Genomic DNA, 16,513 nt, shown 5'->3' on the forward strand with positions numbered 1-16,513 from the left:
CAGCTGGACATAAAGACTGCGTTCTTAAATGGAGATTTGCATGAGGAGGTGTATGTATCGCAGCCTCGTGGTTTTGTTCAAAGAGGGCAGGAAAACAAAGTGTGCAGGTTAAAAAAGGCTTTATATGGTTTAAAGCAAGCTCCACGAGCTTGGTATGAAAAAATACATGCATATTTGACTGCACATGGGTTTCAGAATAGTCCAACAGAAAGCACTTTGTATGTTAAATGTGTGGATGGTGTACATCTAATCATTGCTCTCTATGTCGATGACATGCTGCTCACAGGACCAAATGAGAGTCATATTGCTGATTTTAAGGCTGATTTGAATGCCTCTTTTGAGATGTCAGATTTGGGGCATTTGCATCATTATTTGGGGATACAATTTAAGCAGTGTGATGGAGGTATTGCTTTGTGTCAGACAAAGTATGTTGAAACATTGTTGCGGAGATTTGGCCTTGAAGACTGCAAGCCTATTGCTACTCCAATGGAGACAGGTTTGAAGTTGAGTCTTCATGATGCTGGAGATCACTTTGATGTCACACTCTATCAGACAGCTGTTGGTTGCCTCATTTATGTATGCATTACGAGGCCAGACATTCAGTTTGCAGTCTCACAGGTGAGCAGATTTATGCATAGCCCAGGCATTAAGCATTGGCAGGCAGTGAAGCGTATCTTTCGCTATTTGAGTGGTACACAGCATCTTGGGTTGTTTTATCCCAAGGGGGGATCATTGCCGCCAGATTTACATGCTTTTTCAGATTCTGACTGGGCTGGTTGTTATGACACACGCGTGTCCACGAGTGGTTTTTGCTTCATGCTTGGAAGCTCATGCATATCATGGTTGAGCAAGAAGCAGCCTACTGTGGCCACTTCTAGTTGTGAAGCTGAGTACAGGGCAGCTTTCACAGCTACGGTTGAGTGTGTGTGGCTCAGACGCCTTATGGCTGATTTGGGTGTTGGGCAGCCATCTGCCACCACCATCTTCACTGACAGTCAGAGCGCATTGGCAGTTGCGCGGAACCCAGTGTTCCATGCTCGTACGAAGCACATTGAGGTGCACTACCATTATGTCAGGGAGAGACTCTCTGCAGGAGAGATCAGTTTGGCTTATGTGCCAACACAGGATAACCTTGCAGACCTTTTCACAAAGGCTCTGCCTCGTGAGAAGTTCGAAGCTTTTCGCAAAGCTTTGGGCTTACTCCCTTTTGTGGATTCGTCCACATAGCTAGACACTTCCCTATACATGAGTGCTAGCTCTTGTTCACCGCATCACTCCAGGGGGGATTTGTTACCATATTATAGTAGTGATGTGTGTGAACACACTTAGGACCGCCGGGGCACTTTTTCCCTCACTAGGAGGTTTTTTCCCCCGTGCATTGTATATACGCCCATTATCTTCTAGGGCTTGTTATCTTTCATTTTTGGGCACTCATAATACACTACTGTGTTGTGCTCAAGCTTCCTCATCTTCTTGAAGTTGTGTGTGCATTCCTGCAACCCTAATTCCAACATCCTGGATCAAAGAACTGTGCACAGTCTTCAGACCATCCCTTAGTCTTGTCCCTATCATCTGGCTCTATCGCACAAACATAATTACTATCCTGCCCTCTTCCAACCCTTCCAGTCCTATCAGATTTGTTCCCTTCGTATGACTCAGAAGTACATCATTGTTGCACACCTGCACATAGCTCCAAAACTATACTCTCATGTTCCCAAAAAAACTTTCTTGCTTGCACACACACATCTCTATCCTCTCCAACATCAATCCCAACTCCCGTAACATCCTAAACATTTTCAAACAAAGAGCCCAAATTAAAGACTTGTTGCACCTCCTGGTCAGCATCTACAACTTCCTCATCCCACAGTCTAGTCACAGCATCCAAAAATTTATCATCTCCTCAACACATACTCTAGTATTCACAAAGGCATCAACGAGCTCATCATCACTGTCACACACTCTTGTATCCACAAGGGCATCTGCCTGCTCATCACATCCTTGATCCACAGACTCTTTAAACAAATCAAAAACACCCTCCAAAGCATCATCCCACTAGGCATCCTCATCCTTATCCACACCTTGGCAAAGTAGTGCGTATAGTTTCAAACCAAAACACCTTCACAAAGTAGTACATATAGTTTCAAACCAAAACACCTTCTTATAAACCTTTTTAAATTGTTAAAAACACAAAAGTTCATGGTTCTTCAACCATCTCTAATTAATATAATAATTAAACTTGTTCACTTATTTTACATATTTTAATATAAAGTTAGCCTCATAAATGACATCCGTAAGACTTGAAACTCTTAGCACCTTTTTATCATAAAAGTACCATAATAAAGGGGTTTTGTTACATGCAAAATTTATTTATTGAAAAATATCCCAAAAAATGATTACACATCATTCCAATACAAGCATTATATTTGGTAGTCCGCCCTATTAGTTATTCTAATTTATTTATAAAATTACAATGTGTTGAATATTGTTAATATTATAATAACACATAATGTATTTAAAAAAAGTTGATTTAACTATTTTCTAAATCTATATTTTTAACTAAAATTTATAAATAATTATAGATTATTATATTTATATCACTCATTTAGGTAATATTAATACATTTCTTAATTTTTATAATTTTGTTAATACATATTTACCTACCCTAAAGCTCATATTTATTTTCATGTACTTTCTTTAGTTTGTTTATTTGAGGCTCCAAGTTATTCAAGCACCAAATGTTTTTGATTACACATAGTAGAATTGATAGTTTGTTCCCCATCACATGAATACATACTTTTTAAAGCCTTATTACTCATTCATAGTTTGTTTCTAGTCACATGCATACATGCTCTTTGAAGCCTTAGTTCTCATTCATAGTTTGTTGCCAATCACATGCATACATACTCTTTAAAGCCTTAGTACTCAATCCCATCAACTTGAAATATTTAGAAAAGCCTAGAATATGATATTTCTTCCAAAAGAGGGTGGTCAATTAATTTATTCCATAGAAAAGTGTCTACACACACTCTTGATAGAGGTCAAACCACACCAAAGCATAAATATAGCACATGGCTATATGCCTTTCCTCATAACTACATTCTTTGTTGCCATTATAGAGTATTTAAAAAGTATGTTTAGATTATTGCAAAGAGGGATATACACATTGACCATGACACATGGCTCATTCATCCATGACACATGGCTCATTCATCCTTCCTCATAATTACATTCTTTGTGATCCAAGGTATGAACTTAGGGTAGGTAAATATATATTAATAAAACTATAAAAGTAAGAAAAGTATCAAAACTCAATCAAAAAGCCAAATGAGTAATATAAGTATAGTAATCTATAGTAATTACTAAAAATTATTAATAATATATATTTGCATTGGCCATGTTAACAACTTCTTTATAGATTATCTATTGTTATAATATTTATAATATAGATTAATAAATTAATTACGATAACTATTTAGATTAAAAACAAAAAAGTACATCAATGATAGGGTGGATTAGCATATAGAATACCTATATTATATATGAAAAAGAGAATGATAGGGTGGATTAGTTCAAGAATACATGAATTAGATTATAAACAAAAACGTGCATGAATGATAGGGTGGATTATCATACAAAATGTTCTTGTGTTATGTATATAAAAGAGAATGATAGGGTGGATAAGTACATGAATGACAGGATCGATTAGCATATAGATTACTTGTAGTATATATAAAAAAGAGAATGATGTAAGATCAATATTTTTATTTCGAGATTGTTTTCAATAAAAAATGTGTATGTGTAAGAGAAACCCCTTCGTTATGGTACCTAATAATAAAAAAGAAGTTCCTTAATGGCATAAGACTTTGAAGTCTTACCAATGTCATTTGTGAGGCTAACTAACTTTATGTAAAAGTAGTAAACTGGTTTAATCATTATATAATTTGGAGATTGGTGAAGAACCATAAACTTTTGTGTTTATAAAAAATATTTACAAGAAGGTGTTTTGGTATAAATATATATGCACTCTACTTTTCATTAAAATTTATACAAACGTGTCTTGGAGTTAAATGCAATCTTTAAACGTGTCTTGGAGTTAAATGCAATCTTTAAATAAATAAAAATCATGGATCACAGAGAATGTAATTATGAGGAAAGATGAATCAGCCATGTGTCATCCTTAATGGATCTCCCTCTTTACAATAATCTAAACATACTTTTATAAATACTTTATACTTGCAAAGAATGTAGTTATGAGGAAAGATGAATCAGCCATGCGTCATCCTTAATGGATCTCCCTCTTTACAATAATCTAAACATACTTTTATAAATACTTTATACTTGCAAAGAATGTAGTGACCATGTGCTATATTTATGCTAAATGGGGTGGTTTGACCTATATCAAGAGTGTGTGTAGCCACTTTTCTGTTGAATAAATTAATTGACCACCTTCTGTTGAAAGAAATTATCATATTGGAGGCTTTTCTAAATAATTCAAGTTGATCTGAATGAGTACTAAGGCTTTAAAGAGTATGTATGCATGTGATTGGCAACAAACTATGATTGAGTACTAAGTCTTTAAAGAGCATGTATGCATGTGACTGGCAAAACAAACTGTGAATGAGTACTAAGGCTTTAAAGAGTATGTATGCATGTGATTGGCAACAAACTGTGAATTCTACTAATGTGTAATCAACAACATTTGGTGCGTGAATAACTTGGAGCCTCAAATAAACAAACTAAGAAAGTACACGAAAATAAATATGAGCTTTAGCGCAAGTAAATATGCATTAATAAAATTATAAAAGTCAAGGAAGGTATTAATAATATTACCTAAATGAGTGATATAAATATAATAATCCATAATTATTAGTAGATTTTACTTAAAAATATAGATTTACAATAGTTAAGCTAACTTTTTTTCAATAGATCATGTATTATTATAATATTAATATTCAACACATTCTAATTTTTTAAATAAATTAGAATAACTAATAGGGTGGATTAGCAAATATAATGCTTGTATTGGAATGATGTGTTATCATTTTTTTGGGATATTTTTTCAATAAACAAAATTCACATGTAACAGAAACCCATTTATTATGATATTTTTATGATAAAAAGGTGCTCCTAAGGGTTTCAAGTATTGCCAATGTCATTTATGAGGCTAACTTTATGTTAAAATATGTAAAAGAAGTGAACAAGTTTAATTATTGTAATAATTAGAGATGGTTGAAGAACCATGAAATTTTGCGGTTTAACAATTTAAAAAGGTTTATAAGAAGGTGTTTTGGTTTGAAACTATAGGCACTATTTTGTGAAGGTGTTTTGGTTTGAAACTATATGCACTACTTTTCATTAAAATTTATAGTAACATGACTTGGAATTATTAAACCTTCAAGAAATTTGGGTCATTCTACAGTGGAAAATATTGTAATTAGGAGGAAAGACAAATGAACCATGTGTCATACTGAATGCTGCGCCCTCTTGACCATAATATGTTGCACTACTTCTCAGTAAAATTTATACAAACATGACTTGGAATTGTTAAACTTTTAAAAAATTTGGATTATTCTACACTTGAAAAGAGTTTAATTACTAGGAAAGACAAATGAACCATGTGTGTCATACTGAATGTAGCTCCCTCTTTACAATAATCCATATAGATTTTATAAAATACTCTATGCTTATTACAAAGAATGTTGTAGTTATGAGAGGAAAGGCAATATAGCCATGTGCCATGGAGTCCATTGTATATCCCCTTTCTCAACATGCTTAATAAAAATGATGTTAATGTTATTGAAAAGTAGATGTCCCTTTGCAAGGTAATGTTGGATTTGGGATAGTCTTCAAGTGTTTAGCATTTTGGATAGTCTTTTGGTGGTGGTGGGAGTTTCTGGTCTCCTTCTTTGACAATCCACACCATTGGCATCCTCCATGATGTATGCATCTCAAAGTGGCAGTGCATAAGCCAAACTCCTATCATATGTAAAACTCAATTATCGTAAGTTCACTATTTACAAGAAAAATCTTTATAAATGCACTTCACAGTGGTACCCGTCTCATAGATATATCGGCTAGAAACTAGATGGAAAGTGGATGCGTTCCCTAGTTAAAAAGCACCCGTGTGATAAAGAATATGAAATGTCAAAATGTTTCTCGAGAGCAGATGAAATATTGTGACCCTATGAAGAAGAATCGATTGCATGTATGCATGTACTTGTAATGTTGTATACATATACATCACAAGTATACATGTAACACATACATGTATGCTTGTACCTGTGATGTATATAATACTCAAGACATGGAATCAACAATTTGCATGCATGCAAGGTTGATGTATGCAATGAAAGGTATTTATATACACTACAAGTATGCGTGTAGGTGTGTGTATACACGTACATGTATGCATTTACTTGTAATGTATATTCACAAAAGAGTACAAGGAATCAACGATTGCATGCATGTAAGGTTAATGTATGCAATGGAAGGTATCAATACACATTACAAGTATACAGGTAGGTGCAATATACACATACATGTACTTGTTATAATGCATATACTCAAGACATGGAATCAACAATTGCATGCAAGGTTAACGCATGCAATGAAAGGTATTTGTGGATATACGTATTTTATATAGCTGAGTGAGTTTACCTGGATTATCGGAGAGCAACTCATTCTCCTGGTGGGATGGCTATTGTGTTCATGTGGCAGGAGGGTCAACGAGGTTGAAGTGGTCTGGGTCTGATGATGCATTGTAGTTGCCTAGGCCCATGCCCACCACATAGAAGTTATAGCCGTGCAAATGGAAGGGGTGGCTCTTAAAAAATAGGGTTTGTGTGTTTTGGAGCACCGATTGCACGTTGGATTCAAAGTCCACTACTTTAACTTTGGTCCCAAACATTGCAAACTTGTCCTCTATAGAGGGGCCCGTGTAGTTGTAATTGTGGGGTAGGTCCCATTATACTCATTGGAGTGTTTGTATCTAATCCATCGATATAGCCCACAATATATCCGAGAGAATGGAAATGATGCAGTTTATGGGAAACCTTTTGGGTCACATTCCATTGCTGTTTCACAGTGTGAATACTGCAATAGAAAAGAACCCAATCTGATAATGGGTAGGGATCGTAAGCCTCTACGGGGTACAACTGAGAGACCAATGGTTACTCTGCAAGGTATGAAACTATGATAAGATTTTTTGTGCTCAAGGAAAATGCTCAAAGGATGTCCCTATCCTAAATCCCCAAAAGATAATAAAATTAAGACGAATGATTGAAACCTTAGGAAAGATTACCATTGTGTGGTCGATTAGATATGCGCAGATGCGCAATTGAAAATAGAAAGTGCATGGGCAACAAGGGAAGTCGGTGCTAACGATTTTGGAAGGAAGGAGATGGGCTGTGATATTTTTATGGAAGGAATGGAGGCGACGATGAGAAAAAATTGAGAATTGGGGGAAGATTTTGGTGACTATCTCCGGGTGGATCTTTGACGAGAGATGAGAAAGTGCAGAGAGAGTGACTGCAGTGAAGAGTGTCTCCTGTAGGTTGGTTTGTTTTGTTGAAGGTTGAAGGGTGGAGTATCTACAATTGTTGAAGCTTTGCAGACAAGAAGAAAATGCAGTAAGAAGGATTGTTTGGATCAGAGTAAAGGGTGAGCTAGAGAACATAGAGTTGGATAGGTGTGTCCCCTAGGCTCTCTGAGAAGCTTCTTTGTTAGAGACTTGACCCATTTTGATTTCTTCTTGACTGGAGCTGTTTGAAGGTGAAGCTTTGAAGTGATGTTGTTGGGGTCTTCCTGAGGGATATCCTTGAGTTTATTGGGTGTTTCCTTCTTATGTTTATGCTAGGTCTCAGGAATGTTGAAACAATGACGTATTTTCTATATCTGAAGCAAAGTTTGGTTTGTGATGTCCTTTCTTTTGATGTTTCTGTTATGATTCATGAAGAAGATGTTGTTTTCTTTAGGTTTGTGGAGATGAAGCTTCTGAGTGTGTGAGTTTGAAGATTGGGGATCTCGTTCTGGGTCAGTGGGTGACTCAGTGTGTCAGTTGAGTAGAGAAGATTTTGAGTCTGCTGGGTGTCAGCTAAGCATCAGAATATCAACAGAAGGTGTAGGAACCTTGCTTTGGTTTGTTTGAGTTAAAGGGAAGTGATCCCGAGTCACATCTGATAGTTAGAAGTCTGTCAAAGGTCAGGTGTTAGTTAGAAGGCTTTGTGGTCTAAATGGTGTTTTTGTGGTAGCTAGAGTTAGGTTGGAGTCAATTGAGTGTCCACCACATGGTAGGATTCATGTTTGGTTTGCGTGTCTAGAGGGTATAGAAGTTCTAGCTGATGTAGACTAGAGAAAGCCTCCAGCTCAGTCATTTTAGTTGGTTGGTCAGGTATAGTTAGATCTAAAGCAGGTGTGTGTCAGTTGTAGTCAGAAGGGTGTCTATAATGTGATATCCCTTCAAGTTTAGAGCTACCTGAGGGCCTGTGTGTGTCAAACGACATTCGGAGAAGTTTCTTTTTTAGCTAAAGGGTTCTAAGTCAATTGGTTCTGTGTCAGATTGCACTTGTGTTATATATATAAAAGAGAATGATAGGGTGGATAAGTACATGAATGACAGGATCGATTAGCATCTTGTAGTATATATAAAAAAGAGAATGATGTGTGATCAATATTTTTTATTTTGAGATTGTTTTCAATAAAAAATGTGTATGTGTAAGATAAACCCCTTCGTTATGATACCTAATAATAAAAAAGAAGTTCCTTAATGGCATAAGACTTTGAAGTCTTACCAATGTCATTTGTGAGGCTAACTAACTTTATGTAAAAGTAGTAAACTAGTTTAATCATTATTATTATTAGGAGATTGGTGAAGAACCATAAACTTTTGTGTTTATGAAAAAGATTTACAAAAAAGGTGTTTTGGTTTAAATATATATGCACTCTACTTTTCACATTAAAATTTATACAAACGTGACTTGGAGTTAAATGCAATCTTTAAATAAATAAAACTCGTGTATCACAAAGAATGTAATTATGAGGAAAGACGAATGAGCCATGTGCCATCGTCAATGGATCTCCCTCTTTACCAATAATCTAAACATACTTTTACAAATACTCTATACTTGCAAAGAATGTCGTTATGAGGAAAGGCATATGGCCATGTGCTTTATTTATGCTAAATGGGGTGGTTTGACCTCTATCAATTGACCTCTATCAAGAGTGTGTGTACACTCTTTTTTGTTGAACAAATTAATTGACCACCCTCTGTTGGAAGAAATTATCATATTCTAGGCTTTTCTAAATAATTCAAGTTGATGTGAATGAGTACTAAGGCTTTAAAGAGTATGTATGCATGTGATTGGCAACAAACTATAAATGAGTTCTAAGGCTTTAAAGAGCATGTATGCATGTGACTGGCAACAAACTGTGAATGAGTACTAAGGCTTTAAAGAGTATGTATGCATGTGATTGGCAACAAACTTTGAATTCTACTAATGTGTAATCGACAACATTTGGTGCGTGAATAACTTGGAGCCTCAAATAAACAAACTAAGAAGGTACATGAAAATAAATATATGAGCTTTAGCGCAAGTAAATATGCATTAATAAAATTATAAAAGGCAAGGAAGGTATTACTATTACCTAAATGAGTGATATAAATAACATAATAATCTATAATTATTAGTAAATTTTACTTAAAAATATAGAATTACAATAGTTAAGTTAACGTTTTTTCAATAGATCATGTATTATTAAAATATTAACAATATTCAACACATTGTAAGTTTTTAAATAAATTAGAATAACTAATAGGGTGGATTAGCAAAGATAATGCTTGTATTGGAATGATGTGTGATCATTTTTTTGGGATATTTTTTCAATAAAATAATTTCGCATGTAACAAAAACCCCTTTATTATGATACTTTTATGATAAAAAAGGTGATGATCCTAAGAGTTTCAAGTCTTGTCAATGTCATTTATGAGGCTAATTTTATACTAAAATATGTAAAAGAAGTGAACAAGTTTAATTATTATAATAATTAGAGATGGTTGAAGAACCATGAAATTTTACGGTTTTAACAATTTAAAAGGGTTTATAAGAAGGTGTTTTGGTTTGAAACTATATGCACTATTTTGTGAAGGTGTTTTGGTTTGAAACTATATGCACTACTTTTCATTAAAATTTATATAAACATGACTTGGAATTATAAAACCTTCAAAAAATTTACATAAACATGACTTGGAATTTATATAAACATGAGTTGGAATTATTAAACCTTTAAAAAATTTGGGTTATTCTACACTCGAAAAGATTGTAATTATGAGGAAAGACAAATGAACCATGTGGCATACTGAATGCAGCTCCCTCTTGGACGATAATACGCTGCACTACTTCTCACTAAAATTTATACAAACATGACTTGGAATTATTAAACCTTTAAAAAGTTTGGATTATTCTACACTTGAAAAGAGTGTAATTACGAGGAAAGACAAATGAACCATGTGTCGTACTGAATGTAGCTCCCTCTTTACAATAATCCAAATAGATTTTGTAAAATACTCTATGCTTGCTACAAAGAATACTATAGTTATGAGGAAAGGCAATATAGCCATGTGCCATGGAGTCCATCGGTATATCCCTTTTCTCAACATGCTTAGTAAACATGATGTAAATGTTATTGAAAAGTAGATGTCCCTTTGCAAGGTAATGTTGCATTTGGGATAGTCTTCAAGTGTTTAGCATTTGGGATAGTCTTCAAGTGTTTAGCATTTTGGATAGTCTTTTGGCAGTGGTGGGAGTTTTCGGTCTCCTTCTTTGACAATCCACACCATTTGCATCCCCCATGATGTATGCATCTCAAAGTGGCAGTGCATAAGCCAAACTCCTATCATGTGTAAAACTCAATTATCGTAAGTTCACTATTTACAAGAAAAATCTTTATAAATGCACTTCACAATGGTACCCATCTCAGAGATGTATTGGCTAGAAACTAGATGGAAAGTGGATGTGTTCCCTAGTTAAAAAGCACCCGTGATAAAGAATATGAAATGTCTAAATGTTTCTCTAGCAGATGAAATATTGTGACCCTATGAAGAAGAATCGACTGCATGTATTGTAATGTATACATATACATCACAAGTATACATGTAACACATACATGTATGCGGCTTGTACCTGTGATGTATATAATACTCAAGACATGGAATCAACAATTTGCATGCATGCAAGGTTGATGTATGCAATGAAAGGTATCTATATACACTACAAGTATGCGTGTAGGTGTGTGTATACATGTACATGTATGCATGTACTTGTACTCTATATACTCAAGAGTACAAGGAATCAACGATTGCATGCAAGGTTAATGTATGCAATGGAAGGTATCTATACACATTACAAGTATACATGTACGTGCAATATACACATACATGTATGCATGTACTTGTTATAATGCATATACTCAATCTTACATGGAATCAACAATTGCATCATGCAAGGTTAACACATGCAATGAAAGGTATCTATGTATATACGTGTTTTATATAGCTGAGTGAGTTTACCTGGATTATCGGTGAAGAAGCGGAGAGCAACCCATCCTCCTGGTGGGACGGCTATTGTGTTCATGGCAGGAGGGTCAACGAGGTTAAAGTGGTCTGGGTCTGACGATGCATTGTAGTTGCCTAGGCCCATGCCCACCACATAGAAGTTATAGCCGTGCAAATGGAAGGGGTGGCTCTCAAAAAATAGGGTTTGTGTGTTTTGGAGCACCAATTGCACGTTGGATTCAAAGTCCACTACTTTAACTTTGGTCCCAAAGATTGCAAACTTGTCCTCTATAGAGGGGCCCGTGTAGTTATATTGGTATAGAGGCTCGCTGGGAAAATCGGTCTCGAAGGTGTCCGTTGTTGCAGTGGAGGTGGACATTCCCGGCAAGTCAGCAGTATTCTTGCTTTCGTAATATGCCTGGTGCAGGTATGAAGTCAAATGAAGCAAGCTTATACCGATTAGTTAATTGATGTTTGATTACACACATCAAAGATCAATGATGATGTAGTGATTAGTGAATATTGCAGGTATACTAATTTATTCCTTAGATCATGAGGCTTCAAACGATGATTAGCTGCTGCTGTAGAGGCGTTAAGTTGAATATGAGATCTCTTACTTGTAAGATGGAGATGTTGGCGGCGACAAATGTGATGTTGTTGATGGCCGTAGAGATTTTTTGTCCCTCCGGGCCGTAGCAGGTTTGTCCGGCCGGGCATTCTTCAAGCGAGTATCCCACGGTGAAAAGGAAGCTTTGGTTGACGGTCTGGGGCACTAGCGAGGGGTACGCCTTGCTGTTTAAGCTTCTCAAGCTACCCACATAATCAAGGGCATAATCAGAGTCATTAGCGGCCGGAATGAAGGTGGGAAAAGTATAGAGGCGCTGATCGACAGCTTGTTGACTACTGTTGTTGGGGGTCGTGGTGGTGGAATTAGGTGATCCTTCATAGATAAACAAGGCGGTTGTGGTGGTTTTGGGGTATGGGACCTTGTCTTCTCTAGCTGGTGAGTATGCGGATGCAGCCATGACATAGCTATCAATTGCCTGGTCTGCTGTTACTAGCACATCAGCTGTCTGTCCTGGCGCTAGCACTATCACATCTGTTGTATAAGGCTTACACAGTGTGCAGTCTGTCTCCACCACTGTCAACTTATGCTTTGCGACCTGAAAGAACATCTGAAAATTCATGGCCGCATTGATCACCCTCAGTAGATACGTCTCCCCCTGCTTCACCCTCACACTGGTTACATCTGGGGAAAACACCAACAATTCTAATCAAACTTTATTCACGCAAGCTGGTCACAAGTAGATTTGTTCAAAATAATTAATTCGTTTAAACTTTGATCTGCTTTCGGCCTGCACCTTGCTGTGAACAGTTGTAGAGCAAGCCAGGCTGCCCATTGATAGTGGTGGCATCAGACAAGTTGTAGCCTCCCCCATCTGCTAGAGCAAATTTCTCAACATCCAACACGTCCACGTTCCACCACTCTCCTGCAAGATCAAGTTGAAAGGTAAGCATTAATTTACTGTTCTCAACTAGGGGCGGGTGGCATGTACGTGTGCAGCTGCTGCGGCCACATTACAACAATATGTGCTATCTTATCTCTAACTTTACTCTTGCGAGTGATCGAATTAGCTTACCATTGCACAAGGTAAGCCTCAATTAAGTGTTGCTGCTACGAAGGTGCAGCCGCATTATATATATATATATATAGGAAGCTTTTATCTCTAGTCAGTATGGTTGCCTTTAATATAGTTCTAATCCTATGGCTAGTGGAGCAGAGTGATTATGCAATATATATAGTCCAGTACAGATTCACCTAAGCTCTAACCCTTGCGAGTGATCGAATTAGCTTACCATTGCACAAGGTAAGCCTCAATTAAGTGTTGCTGCTACAAAGGTGCAGCCGCATTATATATATATATATATATAGGAAGCTTTTATCTCTAGTTAGTATGGTTGCCTTCAATATAGTTCTAATCCTATGGCTAGTGTGATGATTAGCTGAGCAGAGTGATTATGCAATATATATAGGCTATGATCGATGATTAACGTATTAACATAATGTGATTATGCGATATATATGGCTAGTGTGATGATTAGCTTAACATTGTGATGATTATACTGTATGGCTAATAGTAGTTACCTAGGATGATGGGGAAGTCCTTGGTGGGTTGCACGGGGAAAGGGTACGGCTTGCCGTACTTGGGCAGGATGATGAAGGCGCCGTACACGGTAGCCCGGAGCCAGCTGAGATGGGCGTGCCAGAAGAGCGTCCCTTGCTCTCGTACGACTCTGAAGCTATGTGTGAAATGGGTGTTCGGGCGGACAGGGCACTGCGTGATGTAGGCGGGGCCGTCGGACCAAACTGTGTACATCTGCCTCACTCCATGCCTGCAGCGGTAATAGATAAATATTCAAGCTGATGCAGGCGCATTACGAGATTAATATTCAAGCTGATGCAGGCGCACTACGAGATCAATACAATTTGAAAGGTCATTGATCTACTCATTACAACAGCAGCTGCTGAATAATTACAAGGTAATTTAAGAAATCATGAAGGCCCCAATTAAGGATGATGTAATATACCAGTGAATTGATATGTTTTCCACCACGTGATTAGACACTCTCACGTTAACTGTGTCCCCTTGCCGCACGTAGATAGTAGGCCCTGGGAAGAGCCCGTTCACTGCCACCAGCTGCTTGGTATGGCAAAGGCGAGTAACGTTGGTGTAATGCACCTGATCGATCATAAGCAAACACGATCATAATTATAATTGTATCCTGAATCGATATTCCTGGTCTTATGATTAATTACAGCGGCTAGATTATAAGCATTAATATTCCTATAACTGTACTACTCTTCGTTGATCAGTTTGATCGTTCTATCGTTAATCCTCCTGGTCATAACTACGTCTGCAGCATGATCTAAGCACTGATAATCAAACTCCTATACGTAGAGTTTGTCGATCGTATTTGACTACTACTGATGATGATTAAGTTTGATCTTAACGATCATTAATCGCTCTAATTATAAGTGTTGACCATAATGACCGAAAGCCTAATTTGTGGCTTAATTGAGATAATTGCTACCTTGAAATCAAAATGGTGTGTCATGGTTCCGTCGTCATTGACGACGGAGCCTGCACAGGCTAGACGCACTAGTATAAGCGCCGATCCAAGGAGGAGCAACAAAGAATGAATCTGAAGAATGGAGAAGAATATAGTCATTAAATTTGGGCTGAAGAGAATAGCAAATTGTGGTGTGGTGTAGGATGCGATTAATAAGAGAAAGCCAAGCCAAGCCAAGCTAAGCTAAAAAGAAGAAGTATGATTAAAGAATGTCGATCATGAGTGGATTAATATTGAACCCAGTACAAAGCCTTGATTTATATTGAACCTAGTACAAAGCCTCGATTTATATTGTGATCCGTGTAGCATGCATGGTTGACACGGTTAACCCCGTAAGACAAGGTCGTGGAACTCTGTTAATTAGACCAAGCACAAGCCCCGGTTTTCATTAACAAGATCATCTATCTTCACGCAGCCTGCGGTTTTTGCCATCGCTACTGGGTCCATGCCACACGGACCAGTATTATTAGTTTAATACCGCATTTAAGACAAGCGTGACCTTGGTTGCTTGAAATGTGACTAAACAATGCACAGTTGTTTACTTACTAGCTACTGGATGCCATTTCAAACCAGATAAGCTATATTATTCGTACATTAAATAAATGTACGAATATTGCATTTCAAACCTCATGAGCCATATTCCTACATTTAATACATGTCTTAAGTTGCCCAAGGCGTTCGCTCTAGAGAAGACCTTTGTGTCAGGTGCAAACCAACGTCGCGAAAGCTCAATAACGGTTGCGTAGCATCCTCTCTCTGGTGCCCAACACTCTTTGTGGCACATATTCCACCATGCTTTCCTCATTCATGGGTGGCAAATCATCTTGCACTTCCACCATTGGCCGAACATATGCTTTTAATTGAGAGACATGGAACACATCATATAGCTGTGTAGTTGCTATTTTAAGCAAATTCACCAAAGTCAATCATCCTACGCATGTTGGTGTCATGACAATAGTGTCTCAATATGTCTCCACCCAATCCACTAATACATTTTCGATTGATAAGCGATGCTAGGAGTCAACTTGGTCCACATGGGCTCCAATAGTGTCCTCCAGAATGAACCCATAAATTTGGCATCTCTATTACTCTAATTTGTTGAGGCATTCCATGTATTTTGAACACATACTCTACAAATTTTCTTGCAACCATAAATATGCGACCTTGGAAGAAATGAAATGTGTCATTTCATTAGGGGAAGGTTGAGATATTCTAGGGGCCTTTTAACAACACACATGAAGACCATATTAGGGAGTTTGGGAAAATCCCAATTCCTATTTTGCAGGATAAAAAAATGATAGGCATAGTGAACCCTTTAAAGACTTTGTCAAAACCCCCTTATGTGACATATCATTGGAAAGCTCTTGATGAGTAGTTTCTAAATCCACATTATTCAACAACTTTGGAATTGGTATGCTCAAGATACTCCAAAAAGTAGATTAAAAATGAAATTACCAAAATTTATACATCCAAAGGTAGAGAATTGAAAGCAGGGATTTAATATTCACGTGATCACAAGATTTTTTGTGATAATAACACATGTGAACAAATTATTCACATGTTCTCATGTTACCGTTCACAAAATAATAGGTCACTTGCCATTTGGGAACCCCTTAAAAGCTTGGCTATACATGGGAATAAGCTATTCACATGTTCTTATGTTACCATCTTCACATAATAGTAGGTCAGTGGCCACCTAAGAAGATTTCTTATGCCCGATAAAGATAATTTTTTTAGGCCCTTGTGAAAGCTTTGTGAATATAACATGTGATCACAAGATTTTTTGTGTTATTAACATATGTTATTAACATGTTCACATGTTCTCGTTTACGT

General features: G+C 36.9%; 1 pseudogene; it reads right to left on the reverse strand.

Moving 5' to 3' along the window:
- Positions 1-1,578: 1,578 nt before the first annotated feature.
- LOC147618333 (laccase-4-like) lies at positions 1,579-15,112 on the reverse strand (annotated as a pseudogene).
- Between the last annotated feature and the right edge of the window lie 1,401 nt (positions 15,113-16,513).

This window comes from Cibotium barometz, chromosome 35, assembly GCF_041138505.1.
Source record: "Cibotium barometz isolate CiBa-2024 chromosome 35, ASM4113850v1, whole genome shotgun sequence".
Classification (NCBI taxonomy): Eukaryota; Viridiplantae; Streptophyta; class Polypodiopsida; order Cyatheales; family Cibotiaceae; genus Cibotium; species Cibotium barometz.